General features: G+C 43.6%; 1 protein-coding gene and 1 pseudogene across 4 annotated transcripts in view; one reads left to right on the top strand and one right to left on the bottom strand.

Moving 5' to 3' along the window:
• The window catches only part of LOC122554866 (nesprin-3-like), a 115111-nt gene that overhangs the window by 68129 nt on the left and 31343 nt on the right, over positions 1 to 15639 (top strand). The gene's annotated exons all lie outside the window — the stretch shown is intronic.
• Positions 7506 to 14685, bottom strand: LOC148149330 (small ribosomal subunit protein eS8-like; annotated as a pseudogene).

The raw sequence follows: 15639 nt of genomic DNA, 5'->3' as shown, positions 1-15639 counted from the left end.
GGTGAAGGGCTGGTGGTATGTCCTGTCTCTCTATTGAAAGGTCTTAGTTTCTTAAGGTGGGTGATGTCACTTCCAGTTTTCCTTAAGGGAAGGTAGATAGGATCTAAATTGATATGTTTATTGATGGAGTTCTGGCTAGAATGCCATGCCTCTAAGAATTCTCGTACGTATCTTTGTTTCGCCTGTCCTAGGATCTATTTTAAAAAGGCAAATGCTCTACATGCAGATACCAACACCAGCAGGTGGTTATAGACCCGACCCCACAGTTATTAAACAGAATCTCATCCTTTTTAACAGCACTTGTAAAATCGGGAGAATTGAACAGGACAGATTTCCAAAACATGAAACCAGATGAATCCAACACTTCACACTTGTATGGATTACTAAAAATACACAAACCAAGGGGGCTCCCTCTGATCCATAGTCTCCCTACCTGGTACACCAACATACAGACTAGCCAAAGAACTTCACCAAAAATGAAAACACCTAATTGAAGATTCACGTCGCTCCAATCCTTCCACCCAAGAATTCCTGAACACCATCAAAGACACCAAGATCGAAGAGGACGAAATAATGGTCTCCATTGACGTTACAGCAAAGCCGACATCCTCAAGCTAGTGGACCTGTGCCTCATCACCCACTTCACATTCAGTAACCAAACCTACAAACAAGTCAACAGAACACCTATGGGATCATCAATATCAGGGCTCACAATGGAAACAGTAATGCAGAGACTTGAACAAGCTGCCTTCCCATCTATCCAGCCCAAACTCTGGGTCCACTGTGTGGATGACAGCTTTGTCATCACAAAACAGAACAAATGAGAGGAAACGTACAACACCATCAACAATATCCTGACAGGCATCAAATTCACAAGAGGAGGAGAACGACAACAGACTCCCATTCCTAGACGTGACAGTTGAACGTACAGTAAACGGAGAGCTTCAAACCAGCGACTGCAGAAAAACAACACACACAGACCACTGCTTACCTTCAGAAGCAATCATCGGAAGTGACATCAAGACACTATTTCAACGAGCTACGTCACACTGCAGCATCCAAGAACTACAAACAGCAGAAGAAAAATATCTATACAACATTTAAGAAAAATGGGTACTCAATAAATACAATCTGCCGATTCCTCAGAAACAAACCCAAACAAGCAGACACAACGCAATCAAAAACTATAGCCACATTACCTTACATCAAAGACAGATCAGAAATGACTTCCAAACCACTCAGACCCCTTGGCATCATGGTAACCTAGAAAACCATCAACACACTTAAACAGCAACAAATGAATCTAAAGTATCCATTAGATACCACCAGCAAAACTAACTTGTCATTTACAAGATACCATGCAAGGACTGTAAAACAAAATCACTACATCGTACAAAGTAGCAGGAAACTTGCCACCAGGATACAATGAACACTAACTGGCCACTAAAAGAGACCACCCACTATCACTGGTTTCTATACATGCAGAGAAGGACACCACTTTGACTGGGGCAACATACACATCCTAGGACAGGTGAAACAAAGACACTCACGAGAATGCTTAGATGGCATAGCAGTCTAACTAGAACTCCATCACTAAACACATCGATTTCGATCCCAACTGCTTTCCCTTGACAAAAACAGAACCAGAAATGACATCGCCCACCTTAAAAAACCAAGGCCTTTCAACAGAGAGGCAGGACATACCATCAGCGCTTTGTCAGAGACTCACTGATGATGTTGCCTAGTATGGTGACGAAGCAAATCTTGAAGCTCCTCTGAAAACAAACCTCCAAGCTCAGTGAGTTAACTTTACAGACTTGGAAACATTTAAACTTTTGCACTTCACCTCCACTCAGCAACTTTCTTCTTATTCTGAGGATTTCTTGTGGCATTCCCTTCTGTCCATTCTCTACCCTGCCTAATTGCCTTCCTTCCTGATGAAGGGCTTTTGCCCGAAACGTTGGATTTTCCTGCTCCTCGGATGCTGCCTGAATTGCTGTGCTTTTCCAGCACCACTCTAATCCAGAATCTGGTTTGCAGCATCTGCTGTCGTTTTTACCTTCCTTTCACTATCCCACCTTTTATTCCTCTCAAACTTCTGAGGTGACAGAAAAATGTTTATGGATCAGTACATAATTGTCAGCCATGATAGATGCCTGTCTTGCAGTTGCTACCATTTGATTTTTTTACATGAGTTCTGATTATAGAAAGTAAGGAAGTTTTAAATGTTTTGAAAGGAATGATTTCTGTAAAAGCATTGTAAATATTATCAGTCTTTAAAATCTCTTATCCTCCTCAAAATTATTCTGTTTGACTGTCAAACTCTGTATAAGTTTGTTTCCTTAAGTTCCAAAATCTCCGCCTCTACTCTTCTGAGACCAATGCATACATGCTTAGAATAGCCCTGGTATTGGAGATAACACTGGTTAACCCTAACACTGGCAATGTTATTGCGTTATTAGACCATGATGGATATAAACTTATTCATTCTTCTGATGCTATGCTAAATGACTGCTCTATACAGTGGACAAGGACAGAGGGACCTGGGAGTTCATGTACTTAGATTACTGCAAGCAGCAAAGCTGGTTTTGAGAGGGTAGTTTGCAAAGCATGTGTGATATTTGACTTCATAAAAAGGTATTGAGTACAAAGCAGTGAATTTATTCTGTAGCTTTAGAAGTTTCCGGCTCCGGCTAGACCATGAACTTAAGCATTGGACCCAGTTTTGGTCACTACATTTTAGGAAGGATGTGAGGAAATTTCAGGGGTTGCTTCCTGGAATGGTTCCAATCCCGAGGGACTTCAGGTTTGATAAGTGAATTCAAATCTAATGGCCACATTTGAATGTGATTTGCTCAGAAGCAAGGTTATCACCCATGTGTGCAAGGAGATAAATATGAGGTAATGCATTTCGGTAGATGAAACACAGAGGGACAATATTGGCTTAATGGTACAACTTTGAAGGGATTACAGAAGCAAAGGGACCTTGGTGTTGATGTACATGATTCTGTGAAGGTGACCAGGCAAATTGGAGCAGTTGTTAAGAAGACTTATAGGGTCCTTGAACATATAAACCTCTGCAAGTAATTGGTCAGACCAATTTGGAATATAGCGTTCAGTCTGGGCAACTTACTTAAGAAAGGATTTTAAAGCCCTGAACCAGAAGATATAGACACAGAATTAAGACATTCAGCCCATTGAGGCTGTTCTGCCATTTAATTATGGCTGACATGTTTTTCAGCCCCATTCTCCTGCCTTCTCCCCATAAACCTTTGATCCCCTTACTAATCCAGAACCTAACTCTGTCTTAGATACACTCAATGACTTGACCTCTACAGCCTTCTGTAGCAATGAGTTCCACAGATTAAGCATTTTATGTCAGAAGAAAAGCCTCCTCAACTCAGTTCTAAAGGGTCATGACTTCGCTCTAAGACTGTGACCTCTCTCCTACAAGTGGAAACAGATTACCCAAGTCTGGTCCATCCAGGCCCTTCAGTATTCTATAAGTTTGAATCAGATTCCCCCTCTTCTCCCCCTGCGCCCACTTTCCTTCTAAACTCCATCCAGTACAGACCCAGGGACCTCAACCACTCCATATGATGGTCCCTTCATCTTCAGAATCATTCTTGTACACCTCCTTTCAACTCCCACCACATCGTTCTTTAGATGTGGGTCTCAAAGCCACTCTCAATTTTCAAAATATTGTCTGACCAGAGCCTTGTACAACCTCAGCAGTACATCTCTACGCTCGTGTTCTAGCATTAATGAAATGAATGCTAATATTGCATTTACCTCCCTAACTACCAATAAAGCTTGCTTGTTAACCTTAAGAGAATCCTGAACTAGGCCTCACTTGGCCCTTTGTGCTTCAGATTTCCAAAGCCTTTTCCCATTTAGAAAGTGCTCTGTCCCTGGATGTAGGTTTTCTTGCTGAGCTGGAAGGTTTGTTTTCTGACGTTTCGTCACCATATTAGGTAAATCTTCAGTGAGCCTCTAGATGAAGCACTGGTGTCATCCGCTTTCTAATTTTGTGTTTGGAGTTCCTTATGTTAGTGATGTCATTTCCTGTTATTTTTCTCAGGGGGTGGTAAATGGGATCCAAGTCAATCTGTTTGTTGATAGAGTTCCGGTTGAAATGCCATGCTTCTAGGAATTCTCGTGCGTGTGTTTGTTTGGCTTGTCCTAGGATGGATGTGTTGTCCCAGTCGAAGTGGTGTCCTTCCACACCTCTGGAGCTATTCGGAGGCCTATAGAAAAGTCCCAACAGGGTGACCTCTCCTTTCCTGTTTCTAACTTCAGCCCATACTACCTCAGCTGACGAGTCCCCAACTGTAATACTGTCCTTGACCAACAATGCCACACCCCCTCCTCTTATAATTTTATAAACCTCTATAAGGTCACCCCTCAGCCTCCGACGCTCCAGGGAAAACAGCCCCAGCCTATTCAGCCTCTCCCTATAGCCCAAACCATCCAAGGATGCTAGTGAGAATGGGTCATCCGTGAAGCATGGCATTCCCACTGGAACTCTATCAACAAACACATTGACTTGGATCCCATTTATTACCCCTGAGAAAAAAACACAGGAAATGATGTCGCCACAGGAAATGACATCACAGGAAACGCAAAGACAGAAATAGAAAGCAGTCTACACGACCAGTGGTTCATCTGGAGGCTCACTGAAGATGTTATTTAGTACGGTGACGAAACATCTGAAAATGAACCTTTCAGGTCAGCGACCAAACTTACATCTGGAATGTCAGCCTGAGTTACAAATCTTCTGAACATTCGGTGCTCTAAACCTTTATTCTTCCTACCTAAGTGCATAACCTTACACCTTCCAGCATTGAATGTTTTCAAGAAGTTAGATATAGTTCATAGGGCTAAAAGGATCAAAGGGTATGAGGAGAAAGCAAGTACAGACTACTGGGTTGGATGAGCAACCATGATCATATTGAATGGTATAGCAAGCTCAACAGGCTTCCTGCTTTGTGTTTCTATGTAATGTCATTCATGCATATGCAGTATTACAGATTTGCTGATTGTTGTGGTTCCGTTCGCCGAGCTGGGAATTTGTGTTGCAGACATTTTGTCCCCTGTCTAGGTGACATCCTCAGTGCTTGGGAGCCTCCTGTGAAGCGCTTCTGTGATCTTTCCTCCGGCATTTATAGTGGTTTGTTTCTGCCGCTTCCGGTTGTCAGTTCCAGCTGTCCGCTGCAGTGGCCGGTATATTGGGTCCAGGTCGATGTGCTTATTGATTGAATCTGAGAAATGATCCAGGTGATGATTACAGACGCACACAACAGACTACACAAATACAGACAAGAAATTGCGCGCCAAAAATCGTTAATTTCAAAAACCACCAATCAGGAATGGACCATAGAACAGGCCATCACCATAGGACAGAACAGGACCACACACTGCAAAAAAAAGGCACTAAAAGAAAAAAATGGCCAAACTAACACACAACAGAGAGGACACCACAACACAAAACTGGGTTAGAAACTTCTCCCACAGACAGCTCACAGACACGGAAAGAACAATACTGGCCAAGGGACTCAACTATAACCACAGGGACGCCAAGACAGCAGACTTCCTAGCAGCACTAGAATGCACACTCAGGAACAATGGACTGACAGAAGAGACACAACAAACAGTGAGACAAAGTATCGTACCTCTGATAACAAGGAAAAGACAAAACACACAACCTCAACACCAAGGAGAGGGAAGCACTAAAAGCACTAAGAAACGATAAGAACATAATCATACTACCAGCAGACAAAGGCAGAATGACGGTCATCCTGGACAAAGCAGAGTACACCCAAAAAGCACAACAACTACTTGCAGATACCAACACCTACCAAAAGAGGGAGTTTTACCCCATCCCACAGCTCACCAATAGGATAAACAACACACTGAGGAACCTACAAAAAAATGGACAGATAACCAGGTCGGACCTACAAAGAATGAAACCGGAAAGCAACAACACCCCCAGATTCTATGGACTACCTAAAGTACACAAACCAGACATCCCACTCAGACCCATAGTATCACTACCAGGGACACCATCACACAAACTGGCTAAAGAACTACAGAAACTGAAACACCTGATCAGCGGATCCAGACACTCTATACAGTCAACACAGGAATACTTGGACATCATCAGAAATATACACATAGACAAGGAAGAAACTATGGTTTCATTCGATGTAACAGCACTGTTCACCTCTATTGACAAAGCCCTAGCCAGAGAAACAATAGCCAACCTGCTGGACATACAGAACAGACAACAAGACCAGGAACCTATCAACAAAGACGGCATACTCAAACTACTGGACCTGTGCTTCACAACACACTTCACAATTCAACCTCCGAATATATGAACAAATCAATGGCACACCCATGGGCTCACCCATCTCTGGACTCATAGCAGAAGCAGTAATGCGAAGGTTAGAACAAACAGTCTTACCGCAAATCCAACCCAAACCCTCGGTCAGATATGTAGATGACACCTTTGTAATCATTAAAAACACAGAAATAGAAAACACACACCGGATCATCAACGCCACACTCACAGGAATCCGATTCCCTAGAGAGGAAGAAAAGGACAACCAACTCCCATTCCTGGACGTGAGGGTACAGAGAACACCAAACGGAGAATTAACCACAAAGGTATACAGAAAAGCCACACACACAGACCAAGTCCTGAACTATGAAAGCAACCACCCCAACACACACAAACGAAGTTGCATCAAGACACTGTTCAAAAGGCCACAACACACTGCAGCACACCAGAACTGCAAAAAGAGGAAGAAGACCTATACAATGTATTCGCCAAAAACGGATATCCTGCAATTTCATCAACAGATGCCTAAAGGAAAAACAACCGAATAAGGACATGCCACAACCCAAAGGACTAGCCACACTACCATACATCAAAAACATTTCTGAACTGACAGCCAGACTACTGTGACCACTAGGACTCATAACAGCACACAAACCAACAGCCACTCTCAGACAACAACTCACCAGGACGAAGGACCCAATACCCAGCATGAGCAAAACTAATGTAGTATACATAATCCCATGCAAGGACTGCACAAAACACTATATAGGACAAACAGGAAGACAGCTAACGATCCGCATCCATGAACACCAACTAGCCACGAAACAACACGACCAGCTGTCCTTAGTAGCCACACACGCAGATGACAAGCAATATGAATTCGACTGGGACAACACTATTATTATAGGACAAGCCAAACAGAGAACAGCCAGGGAATTCCTAGAGGCATGGCACTCATCCACAGATTCAATCAATGAGCACATCGACCTGGACCCAATATACCGACCACTGCAGCGGACAGCTGGAACTGATAACCGGAAGCGGCAGATATAAATCACTATAAATGCCGGAGGAAACATCACAGAAGCGCTTCACAGGAGGCTCCCAAGCACTGAGGATGTCACCTAGACAGGGGACGAAACGTCTGCAACACAAATTCCCAGCTCGGCGAACAGAACCACAACAACGAGCACCCGAGCTACAAATCTTCTCACAAACTTTGAGATTTGCTCATCCCAGAGTTGTTGCTTTGCTCTTAAATGTTCAAAGGCAATCAATTACATCATCTCTTGTTCACACATAACCAGATCATTTCTTTTTTGGTAAAAGTAGTTTGTTAATCACATTTTCCTAAGCGTGTGTTTAATTGCCCTTCTTAGCAGTGATCTTCCTCAGGTAGAATTCCAACTCCTTTCCTTCAAGGATGTAGTCATCAGCTCTGCCGCACTGGCCAGGTTGTGAAGTTATACAGTGGAGCAGTTTTCTTTGCTGGAACTGTTCTTCAAGTAGTGGGCTGATTTTTGTATTCTTTCTGCGAACAGCATATTTAGTTTGAATTTTCTTGTACAGAATTTTTTGGAATATTGAGTTCAATTCTGGTCTCCCTGCTGTAGGAAAGCTGTTGTGAAACTTGAAAGAGTTCAGTAAAGATTTGCAAGGATGTTGCCAGGGTTGGATGGTTTGAGCTATAGGGAGAGGCTGAATAGGCTGGGGCTGTTTTCCCTAGAGCATCGGAGGCTGAGGGGTGACCTTATAGAGGTTTATAAAAGGGGGGGAGGTGTGGCATTGTTGGTCAAGGACAGTATTACAGTTGCAGAAAGGATGTTTGGGGACTCGTCAGCTGAGGTAGTATGGGCTGAAGTTAGAAACAGGAAAGGAGAGGTCACCCTGTAGGGAGTTTTCTATAGGCCTCTGAATAGTTCCAGAGATGTAGAGGAAAGGATAGTAAAGATGATTTTCGATAGGAGTGAGAGAGGCTGGGTAGTTGTCACGGGGGATTTCAACTTTCCAAATATTGACTGGGATCACTACAGTACGAGTACTATAGATGGGTCAGTTTTTGTCCAGTGTGTGCAGGAGGGCTTCCTGACACAGTATGTAGACAGGCCAACAAGGGGCGAAGCCACATTAGATTTGGTACAGGGTAAAGAGCCCGTCCAGGTGTTAGACTTGGAAGTAGGTGAGCACTTTGGTGGTAGCAATCACAATTCTGTTATGTTTACTTTAGTGATAGAAAGGGATAGGTGTATACCACTGGGCAAGAGTTACAGCTGGGGGAAAGGCAATTACGATGTGATTAGGCAAGATTTAGGAAGCACAGGATGGGGAAGGAAACTGCAGGGGATGGGCACATTAGAAATGTGGAGCTTATTCAAGGAAAAGCTCCTGTGTGTCCTAGATAAGTATGTACCTGTCAGGCAGGGAGGAAGCTGTAGAGTGCGGGAGCCGTGGTTTATGAAGGAAGTGGAATCTCTGGTCAAGAGGAAGAAGAAAGCTTATGTTAGGATGAGATGTGAAGGCTCAGCTAAGGCGCTTGAGGGTTACAAGGTAGCCAGGAAAGACCGAAAGAGAGAGCTCAGAAGAGCCAGGAGGAGACATGAGAAGTTGTTGGCGGATAGAATCAGGGCAAACCCTAAGGCTTTCTATGGATATTTAAGGAATAAAAGAATGACGAGAGTAAGATTCGGGCCAATCAAGGATAGTAGTGGGAAGTTGTGTGTGGAGTCAGAGGAGATAGAGAAAGCACTAAATGAATATTTTTCGACAGTATTCACTCTAGAAAACGACAATGTTGTCGAAGAGAATACTGAGATAAAGGCTACTAGACTAGGTGGGATTGAGGAAGAGGTATTAGAAATCTTGCAGAGTGTGAAAATAGATAAGTCCCCTGGGCTGGATGGGATTTATCCTAGGATGCTCTGGGAAGCCAGGGAGGAGATTGCCAAGCCTTTGGCATTGATCTTTAAATTATCAATGTCTACAGGAATAGTGCCAGAAGACTGGAGGATAGCAAATGTGGTTCCCCTGTTCAAGAAGGGGAGTAGAGATAACCCTGGTAATTATAGACCAGTGAGCCTTACTTCAGTTGTTGGTAAAGTGTTGGAAAAGGTTATAAGAGATAGGATTTATAATCATCTAGAAAAGAATAATTTGATTTGGGATAGTCAGCACAGTTTTGTGAAGGGTAGGTCGTGCCTCACAAACCTTACTGAGTTCTTTGAGAAGGTGACCAAACAGGTAGATGAGAGTAAACCGGTTGATGTGGTGTATATGGATTTCAGCAAGGTGTTCGATAAGGTTCCCCACAGTAGGCTATTGCACAAAATGCGGAAGAATGGAATTATGGGAGATATAGCAGTTTGGATCAGTAATTGGCTTGCTGAAAGAAGACAGAGGGTGGTGGTTCATAGGAAATGTTCATCCTGGAGTCCAGTTACCAATGGTGTACCGCAAGGGTCGGTGTTGGGTCCACTGCAGTTTGTCATTTTTATAAACACCTGGATGAGGGCGTAGAAGGGTGAGTTAGTAAATTTGCACATGACACTAAGGTCGGTGGAGTTGTGGATAGGGACGAAGGATGTTATTACAGGATAGTATTACAGTGGTGGAAAGGACGATGGATGAGGACTTGCCATCTGAGGTAGTTTGGGCTGAGGTTAGGAATAGGAAAGGTGAGGTCACCCTGTTAGGAGTCTTTTACAGGCCTCCTAATAGTCCTAGAATCATTGAAGAAAGGATAGGGAAGGTGATTCAGGAGATGAGTGACAGTAATAGGGTGGTTGTTATGGGGGACTTTAACTTTCCTGATATTGATTGGGAAAGCTATAGCTCAAGTTCGTTAGATGGGTCAGTGTTTGTTCAATGTGTGCAGGAGAGTTTCCTGACACAATATGTAGACAGGCCAACAAGAGGTGAGGCCATACTGGATTTGGTTCTGGGTAACGAACCAGGCCAGGTGTTAGAATTAGAGGTAGGTGAGCACTTTGGGGATAGTGACCATAATTCGGTGATTTTTACTCTCGTGATGGAGAGGGATAAGTGTGTACAACAGGGCAAGAGTTATAGCTGGGGTCAGGGAAATTATGATGCGGTGAGGCATGACTTAGGATGTGTGGCTTGGAAAAGTAGACTCCAAGGCAAGAGTGTAAATGATATGTGGAGCTTGTTCAAGGAGCAACTATTGAGTGTCCTTGATAATTATGTACCTGTCAGGCAGGGAGGAAAGGGTCGTGCGAGGGAGCCGTGGTTTAATAAGGAATTGGAATCCCTTGTTAAATGGAAGAGGGCGGCCTATCTCAAGATGAGACGTGAAGGTTCAATTGGGGCGATTGAGAGTTATAGGGTAGCCAGGAAGGACCTGAAGAGAGAGCTAAGAGCAGCAAGGAGGGGACATGAAAGGTCCTTAGTTGGTAGGATTAGGGAAAACCCTAAGGCTTTCTATAGGTATGTTAGGAATAAAAGAATGACTAGGGTAGGAGTAGGTCCAGTCAAGGATAGTAGTGGGAAGTTGCGTGTGGAGGCGGAAGAGATTGGGGAGACACTGAATGAATACTTTTCTTCAGTATTTACTCAGGAACAGGGCATTGTCGTCGATGTGAATACTGAGTCACAAATAAGTAGAATGGATGGCTTTGAGGTATGTAGAGAAGAGGTGTTGGAAATCCTGGAAAAGGTGAAAATAGATAAGTCCCCTGGGCCTGATGGCATTTATCCTAGGATTCTCTGGGAAGCAAGGGAGGAGATTGCAGAGCCATTGGCCTTGATTTTTATGTCCTCTTTGTCTACAGGAGTAGTGCCAGAAGACTGGAGGATAGCAAATGTGGTTCCCTTGTTCAAAAAGGAGAGTAGGGATAACCCTAGTAACTATAGGCCGGTGAGTCTCACTTCTGTTGTGGGCAAAGTCTTAGAGAGAATTGTAAGGGATAGGATTTATGCACATCTGGATAGGAATAATGTGATCAAGGATAGTCAGCATGGTTTTGTGAAGGGCAGGTCGTGCCTCACAAACCTTATTGAATTCTTTGAAAAGGTGACGAAGGAGGTTGATGAGGGGAAAGCGGTAGATGTGGTATACATGGATTTTAGTAAGGCGTTTGATAAGGTTCCCCATGGTAGGCTACTGCAGAAAATACGGAGATATGGCATTGAGGGTGAGTTGGAGGTTTGGATTAGGAATTGGCTGGATGGAAGAAGACAGAGGGTAGTAGTTGATGGCAAAGTTTCTTCATGGAGTGCCGTCACTAGCGGTGTTCCGCAAGGATCTGTTTTGGGACCATTGCTGTTTGTCATTTTTATAAATGACCTGGAAGAGGGGTTAGAAGGTTGGGTGAGCAAGTTTGCGGATGATACGAAAGTCGGAGGAGTTGTTGACAGTGAGGAAGGATGTGGCAGGTTACAGCGGGATATAGAGAAGCTGCAGAGCTGGGCAGAAAGGTGGCAAATGGAATTCAATGTAGCTAAGTGTGAGGTGATTCACTTTGGGAAGAATAACAAAAAGATGGGGTACTGGGCTAATGGTCGGATACTTGGTAGTGTGGATGAGCAGAGGGATCTTGGTGTCCATGTACACAGATCTCTGAAAGTTGCCACCCAGGTAAATAGTGCGGTGAGGAAGGCATATGGCGTACTGGCTTTTATTGGTAGAGGAATTGAGTTCCGGAGTCCTGAGGTCATGATGCAGTTGTATAAGACTCTGGTGCGGCCGCATCTGGAATATTGTGTGCAGTTTTGGTCGCCATACTATAGGAAGGATGTGGAGGCACTGGAAAGGGTGCAGAGGAGGTTTACCATGATGTTGCCTGGTATGGAAGGAAGATCGTATGAGGAAAGACTGAGACACTTGGGGCTGTTTTCATTAGAGAAAAGAAGGTTTAGGGGTGACTTGATTGAGGTGTACAAGATGATTAGGGGGTTAGATAGGGTAGACAGTATGAACCTTTTCCCGCGTATGGAGTCGGGTATTACAAGGGGGCATAGCTTTAAATTAAGGGGGGGTAGATATAGGACTGAAGTTTGGGGTAGGTTCTTCACTCAGCGAGTCGTAAGTTCATGGAATGCCCTGCTAGTAGCAGTGGTGGACTCTCCCTCTTTATGGGCATTTAAGCGGGCATTGGATAGGTATATGGAGGATAGTGGGTTAGTATAGGTTAGGTGGGCTTGGATCGGCGCAACATCGAGGGCCAAAGGGCCTGTACTGCGCTGTATTCTTCTATGTCTATGTCTATGTCTATGTCTATGATGTTATAGGTTACAGAGGACATAGATAAGCTGCAGAGCTGGGCTGAGAGGTGGCAAATGGAGTTTAATGTGGACAAGTGTGAGGTGATTCACTTTGGATGGAGTAACCGGAATGCAAAGTACTGGGCTAATGGTAAGATTCTTGGTAGTGTAGAGGAGCAGAGAGATCTCGGTGTCCATGTACACAGATCCTTGAAAGTTGCCACCTAGGTTGACAGGGTTGTTAAGAAGGTGTGCAGTGTTTTAGCTTTTATTAATGGAGGGATTGAGTTCCGGAACTATGAGGTTATGCTGCAGCTGTATGAAACTCTGGTGCAGCCGCACATGGAGTATTATGTACAGTTCTGGTCACCGCATTATTAAGGATGTGGAAGCTTTGGAAAGGGTGCAGAGGAGATTTACTAGGATGTTGTCTGATATGGAAGGAATGTCTTAGGAGGAAAGGCTGAGGGACTTGAGGTTGTTTCGTTGGAGAGAAGAAGGTTGAGAAGTGACTTTAAATATAGACATATAAGATAATCAGAGGGTTAGATAGGGTGGACAGGGAGAGCCTTTTTCCAAGTATGGTGACGGTGAGCATGAGGGGACACAACTTTAAAAAGTGATGGGAGATAGGTATAAGACAGATGTCAGAGGTAGTTTCTTTACTCAGAGAGTAGTAAGGGTATGGAATGCTTTGCCTGCAATGGTAGTAGATTCGCCAACTTTAAGTACATTTAAGTCGTCATTGGACAAGCATATGGACGTACATGGAATAGTGTAGGTTAGATGGGCTTCAGATCGGTATGACAGGTCGGCGCAACATCGAGGGCCGAAGGGCCTGTACTGTGCTGTAATGTTCTATGTTGTAAGAGACATGGATAGGGTGAATAGCCAAGCTATTTTTCCCAGGGTAAAGGAGTCCAGAACTAGGGGGCATAGGTTTAGGGTGAGAGGAGAAAGATTTAAACGGGATCAAAAAGGCAACATTTTCACGTAGAGGGTGGTGCATGTGTGGAACCAGCTGCCAGAGGAACTGGTGGAGGCTGATACAGTTACAGCATTTAAAAGGCATCTGGCTGAGTATATGAATAAGAAGGGTTTAGAGGGATATGGGCCAAGTGCTGGCAAATGGAACTAGAATAATTTAGGATATCTGGTCGGCATGAACTTGTTGGTCCGAAGGGTGGGTTTCCATGCTGTGCAACTCTGTGTCTATGACTTAAATATTTAGGGGTCAGCTTGACACCTTCCAGCTGAGGGGGAATTGCAAGTTGACTCATACTCCTGAAGGGAGTACTGTCGATGAGAACTATACAGTTTTTAACTCTTGTTCTTGTCCCAACCAATTTGTTGTTAGAGGCATTGTACACCAGATCAATGATCCTTGTTTTCTGTGTACAACGTTCAGAACCCCGGGAAAGTTTTGAGCATTCAAAATTAGTGTCTGGTGTTTTTTATTACTGCCATGGGCCCTGACTGTGTGAATATGGCAGGGGCCAATCTTGGTATTTCCAGAGAGGTGAGCAAGTTCACACTAAGTTCATACTTCCCTTTCCTATGATATGGCACCCTTTTGCCTCCAGTCTTGTAACGCATATGCCAGTTGCTCTGGGAAATGCCCATTTCCAGGCTCTGAGAGGAAATTATCAACAGGTTTGGAGATCATAGGCTTGTTCTCTTTGAAACAAAGTAGATCAAGGGAAGGTTTGGTAGAGGTAACCAAGACAAATTATATAGATATTAAGTAAAGCTGTGATGGTACAAAGATGAGGGGGGGGGCAGAATTAAGGCTTTGGGCAAGTAATTCAGGAAGGATATGAGGAAGTTCTTGTTTTAAAATTTTGTGAAAGGAAATGATCTGAAACTTGCCTGAGTGTGTGGTGGAAGCAGAGGTGATGAATGTTTTCAGTAGAAAATTGGGTGAACCTTCCAAGATTAGCGAGCTTTGAGAAGATTTGTTGCTCAGGTTGACATTCTGGATGTGGGTTTGCTCACTGAGCTGGAAGGTTCACTGAAGATGTTACCTAGTCGGGTGACAAAACGTCTAAAAATGAACCTTCCAGCTCAGCGAGCAAACCTACATCTAAAACGCTATAGGATATTTTTGTTTTCCAAAATTGGGTATTTGTATTTATTTTGTTTCTATTTGAGGCAGACAAGCTTGCAGTCGAAAATGGGGCTGTTTGGATTGCTCAACAGAGCGCTAGCATGAACTTGATGGGCAGAACTGCCTCTTCCTTTCCTGTTAGTATTCAGTAATGAGCTTAAATCAATTCTGTTTAATTTACAACACATTAGCCACATATCCACCAAGCCAGGACATCCCTCGAAACTATATGCAATTTAGCATGGCCAATCCATCTCACCTGCACTGTGTGAGGAAACCAGAATACCCAGAGGATATCCTTGCAGACACTGGGAGAACATGCAAACTCCACACAGGCTGGAATTGAACCCAGGGCCCTGGTGCAGTGATGCAGCAGTGCTAACCACCAAGTTACTGGAATGTCATTTCTCTTTTCCTGTGTAATAATCTCATGATTCTCCTTGCCCAGGTTGCATTTGAAACATTGGGATTTTAATATATTTGAAAGCATTAGCCTCTGTCCGCTGGATTTTTTTTTCAGAATTTGTTTTGGACATTATCTTCATGTGCCTTTCCTCATCTCAAAAAAAGTTCCTTTTTTATTGCATGTTTTTGTCCCACTCAAGCACCATTGGAACTGCTTCCCATCCCTTTCTTAACATTTTAAGTGTAACCAGAAAACAATCCCAACATAGCAGTGAATTTGAGGAAGGGTGAATCATTTTTAAATTTTTTAAAGATGTGCTGAACTTTTCCAGAAAGACTTGCATTTATGTGGCATCCAAAACAGTGTCAGGATATTTCAAAGCACTTTACTCTCTTTTTAAAAAATTCATTCAGAGGATATGGGAACTTCTGGCTAAGTGAGCATTTATTGCCCATCCCTAATTGTCCAGAGGGCAGTTTAAGAGTCAATCACATTGCTGTGGTGTGAAAAATGTGACAGTTAAATCTTAAACGGCTCAGTAGTGTAGATGCAGGAAGGATATTT

This window comes from Chiloscyllium plagiosum, unplaced genomic scaffold, assembly GCF_037043375.1.
Source record: "Chiloscyllium plagiosum isolate Xiang-an unplaced genomic scaffold, Cpla_swu_hap1 HiC_scaffold_8, whole genome shotgun sequence".
Classification (NCBI taxonomy): Eukaryota; Metazoa; Chordata; class Chondrichthyes; order Orectolobiformes; family Hemiscylliidae; genus Chiloscyllium; species Chiloscyllium plagiosum.
This window is presented reverse-complemented; position numbering and strand designations above follow the sequence as displayed.